This window comes from Dendrobates tinctorius, unplaced genomic scaffold, assembly GCF_039654945.1.
Source record: "Dendrobates tinctorius isolate UK_male_01 unplaced genomic scaffold, ASM3965494v1 ptg000048l, whole genome shotgun sequence".
NCBI lineage: Eukaryota > Metazoa > Chordata > Amphibia > Anura > Dendrobatidae > Dendrobates > Dendrobates tinctorius.
This window is the reverse complement of record NW_027361716.1, coordinates 6,205,001-6,210,000: the sequence shown is the minus strand read 5'-3', so window position 1 is coordinate 6,210,000 and position 5,000 is coordinate 6,205,001. Positions and strand designations below refer to the sequence as shown.

General features: G+C 38.3%; 1 non-coding gene across 1 annotated transcript; it reads left to right on the top strand.

Annotated features, from left to right (window-relative positions):
- The first annotated feature begins 4,688 nt into the window (after positions 1-4,688).
- TRNAS-UGA (transfer RNA serine (anticodon UGA)) lies at positions 4,689-4,770 on the top strand. Its single transcript has one exon. It is a non-coding gene; the product is annotated as a tRNA-Ser (tRNA).
- The last annotated feature ends 230 nt before the right edge of the window (positions 4,771-5,000 follow it).

The window sequence follows — 5,000 nt, the reverse complement described above, 5'->3', positions numbered from 1 at the left end:
CTAATCAAAAGAAGCACCGTGGGTGCCATCAGGTAAGAGGTTTTTCTCTTGATCTTGTCCAGCAGCCACAGACCGCTGTCCTGGCTAATGGACTGGGACATGCACTTTGATTTGCACAAACCTTAAATTATCTCTCAGATGAAGCCTTTTACCATGCAATGCTAATCTTTATCAACTACTGGATGAACAGTTTTCTAACAGTATAAGTTTTGCAATTTATTTTTTTCATACTTTTTCCAAGTAACAGATACAGCAATCTTTTTACTAGCCACTTTTCATCAACATTTCAAACTGTCCTAGCTGTGATATCATGGAAATGTTGGTAAATTTGTGGAATGAAAGGTTATAAGATATCAATTTACCATTGTGTATGATTGCAGATTTGCACTGCAGCTTTGGAGCCTGTTTTCGCCATCGTTCACGATTTCATATGCTTTATTCAGCACAACAAGCCGCAGCCATGACTGTGTAATGGTTGGTTCCATGGTGTAAAGGTTAGCACTCTGGATTTTGAATCCTGTTATCTGAATTCAAATCTCAGTGGAACCTGGGCACAAATTTCAATTTTTCCATCTGCACTCAGATCGATGATGCCCAATGTTTATGATAGAATCATAGAATCGTAGAGTTGGAAGGGACCTCCTGGGCCATCTGGTCCAAACCCCTGCTCAAAGCAGGATTCGCTAAATCATCCCAGTCAGATGTCTGTCCAGCCTCTGTTTGAAGACTTCCATTGAAGGAGAACTCACCACTTCTCGTGGCAGCCTGTTCCACTCATTGATAACTCATGAAACAAGCAATTTAAAATACACATAATAAAAGACAAAAAAGGGTTCAAGGATTCATGGAATACCATGGTCAAAGCTGTCAATCAAGTAGGATTAGCAAAAATTAAAATTGTCTATGTCATACCAAGCAATCTCATACTCTGTGACTTGAGTCAATATTCACATAACACTCTTTCCAAGTGGGTGAATCTGACAACGATTTGAAGCCAAAATGGCTTCAGGAAGTGTTTTTGATTTTTCTCTAAGCCATCTTTTCTTGTGTTTTCCAGAATTTCCTAAAGTGCCTTATAAACATTTTTGGTGGTGTTTTTCTAAAAATTCTTTTCGGCGTCTTTTGAATGTGTTTTGTGGCTTTTTTTGTAGCACACAAAAGTCAATCAGGACCCTTTATAGGGTCTTTCGAACCTTACCGTTAACTTGTATTATAGGTATGGAGCTGTTCAAAGTGAAAAACAGCTGAAGATTGATATGGTAATTTCAGTTAACCGCTGGACATTTTTGGAAACTTGAGATGGTTAATAGACGCACCAAAGCCTGATCAAATGAACATCAAGTCTTTTTTACTTGGAAATGATTATGTTCAGTCTTCTCAGCATTTTCGTATTATTTTTAAGGATGTTTTTGGAGCTGACTGACTCCAAATCCACATTATGAAGAGGGAAAAGCATTAAACTGTGAATGGTTCCCATTGATGATGACTTTAAATCAGATTTTTGCATTTTACTGAGACCTTGTGTTTTCTTTTCTTTTTCTGAGATGTCTTCCAGAGGGTTGATCACTATGCTTGATCATGGTGCTATTAGAAAACGTGTGTGAAACTCATAACAGCTTGACGTCTGAGTAGTCGTGGCCGAGTGGTTAAGGTGATGGGCTAGAAATCCATTTGGGTCTCCCCGCGCAGGGTGCAAATCCTGCCGACTACGTCTATGTTTAAAATAACTTTTTGACCTTTTATCTTTGTTGTTCAATTTGCATGTTTACTAGTCTATTCCCCATGACAGTGATCTGTGATGGAGCGAGTTTCCAGGACCAAACTGATTTTATCTTTGACTGTTCTTTAGATAATCTATTCTGGAGCAACATTACATGTGCGACTTGCCGCTAATCAAAAGAAGCACCGTGGGTGCCATCAGGTAAGAGGTTTTTCTCTCGATCTTGTCCAGAAGCCACAGACCGCTGTCCTGGCTAATGGACTGGGACATGCACTTTGATTTGCACAAACCTTAAATTATCTCTCAGATGAAGCCTTTTACCATGCAATGCTAATCTTTATCGACTACTGGATGAACAGTTTTCTAACAGTATAAGTTTTGCAACTTATTTTTTTCACACTTTTTCCAAGTAACAGATACAGCAATCTTTTTACTAGCCACTTTTCATCAACATTTCAAACTGCGCTAGCTGTGATATCGTGGAAATGTTGGTAAATTTGTGGAATGAAAGGTTATAAGATATCAATTTACCATTGTGTATGATTGCAGATTTGCACTGCAGCTTTGGAGCCTGTTTTCGCCATCGTTCACGATTTCATAAGCTTTATATGAGTATTCTCATACTCTGTGACTTGAGTCAATATTCACATAACACTCTTTCCAAGTGGGTGAATCTGACAAGGATTTGAAGCCAAAATGGCTTCAGGAAGTGTTTTTGATTTTTCTCTAAGCCATCTTTTCTTGTGTTTTCCAGAATTTCCTAAAGTGCCTAATAAACATTTTTGGTGGTGTTTTTCTAAAAATTCTTTTCGGCGTCTTTTGAATGTGTTTTGTGGCTTTTTTTGTAGCACACAAAAGTCAATCAGGACCCTTTATAGGGTCTTTCGAACCTTACCCTTGACTTGTATTATAGGTATGGAGCTGTTCAAAGTGAAAAACATCTGAAGATTGATATGGTAATTTCAGTTAACCGCTGGACATTTTTGGAAACTTGAGATGGTTAATAGACGCTCCAAAGCATGATCAAATGAACATCAAGTCTTTTTTACTTGGAAATGATTATGTTCAGTCTTCTCAGCATTTTCGAATTATTTTTAAGGATGTTTTTGGAGCTGACTGACTCCAAATCCACATTATGAAGAGGGAAAAGCTTTAAACTGTGAATGGTTCCCATTGATGATGATGACTTTAAATCAGATTTTTGCATTTTACTGAGACCTTGTATTTTCTTTTCATTTTCTGAGATGTCTTCCAGAGGGTTGATCACTGAGCTTGATCATGGTGCTATTAGAAAACGTGTGTGAAACTCATAACAGCTTGACGTCTGAGTAGTCGTGGCCGAGTGGTTAAGGCGATGGGCTAGTAATCCTTTGGGTCTCCCCGCGCAGGTGCAAATCCTGCCGACTACGTCTATGTTTAAAATAACTTTTTGACCTTTTATCTTTGTTGTTCAATTTGCATGTTTACTAGTCTATTCCCCATGACAGTGATCTGTGAAGGAGCGAGTTTCTAGGACCAAACTGACTTTATATTTGACTGTTCTTTAGATAATCTATTCTGGAGCAACATTACATGTGCGACTTGCCGCTAATCAAAAGAAGCATCGTGGGTGCCATCAGGTAAGAGGTTTTTCTCTTGATCTTGTCCAGCAGCCACAGACCGCTGTCCTGGCTAATGGACTGGGACATGCACTTTGATTTGCACAAACCTTAAATTATCTCTCAGATGAAGCCTTTTACCATGCAATGCTAATCTTTATCGACTACTGGATGAACAGTTTTCTAACAGTATAAGTTTTGCAATTTATTTTTTTCACACTTTTTCCAAGTAACAGAAACAGCAATCTTTTTACTAGCCACTTTTCATCAACATTTCAAACTGTCCTAGCTGTGATATCGTGGAAATGTTGGTAAATTTGTGGAATGAAAGGTTATAAGATATCAATTTACCATTGTGTATGATTGCAGATTTGCACTGCAGCTTTGGAGCCTGTTTTTGCCATCGTTCACGATTTCATATGCTTTATTCAGCACAACAAGCCGCAGCCATGACTATGTCATGGTTGGTTCCATGGTGTAATGGTTAGCACTCTGGACTTTGAATCCAGAGTGCATTTAGATTTTTCCATCTGCACTCAGATCGACGATGCCCAATGTTTATGATGAAACAAGCAATTTAAAATCCACATAATAAAAGACAAAAAAAGGATTCATGGTCAAAGCTGTCAATATCACTCATTGTCTATGTCATACCAAGCAATCTCATACTCTGTGACTTGAGTCAATATTCACATAACACTCTTTCCAAGTGGGTGAATCTGACAAGGATTTGAAGCCAAAATGGCTTCAGGAAGTGTTTTTGATTTTTCTCTAAGCCATCTTTTCTTGTGTTTTCCAGAATTTCCTAAAGTGCCTTATAAACATTTTTGGTGGTGTTTTTCTAAAAATTCTTTTCGGCGTCTTTTGAATGTGTTTTGTGGCTTTTTTTGTAGCACACAAAAGTCAATCAGGACCCTTTATAGGGTCTTTCGATCCTTACCGTTGACTTGTATTATAGGTATGGAGCTGTTCAAAGTGAAAAACAGCTGAAGATTGATATGGTAATTTCAGTTAACGGCTGGACATTTTTGGAAACTTGAGATGGTTAATAGACGCTCCAAAGCCTGATCAAATGAACATCAAGTCTTTTTTACTTGGAAATGATTATGTTCAGTCTTCTCAGCATTTTCGGATTATTTTTAAGGATGTTTTTGGAGCTGACTGACTCCAAATCCACATTATGAAGAGGGAAAAGCTTTAAACTGTGAATGGTTCCCATTGATGATGACTTAAAATCAGATTTTTGCATTTTACTGAGACCTTGTATTTTCTTTTCATTTTCTGAGATGTCTTCCAGAGGGTTGATCACTGAGCATTATCATGGTGCTATTAGAAAACATGTGTGAAGCTCATAACAGCTTGACGTCCGAGTAGTCGTGGCCGAGTGGTTAAGGCGATGGACTTGAAATCCATTGGGGTCTCCCCGCGCAGGTGCAAATCCTGCCGACTACGTCTATGTTTAAAATAACTTTTTGACCTTTTATCTTTGTTGTTCAATTTGCATGTTTACTAGTCTATTCCCCATGACAGTGATCTGTGATGGAGCGAGTTTCTAGGACCAAACTGACTTTATATTTGACTGTTCTTTAGATAATCTATTCTGAAGCAACATTACATGTGCGACTTGCCGCTAATCAAAAGAAGCACCGTGGGTGCCATCAGGTAAGAGGTTTTTCTCTTGA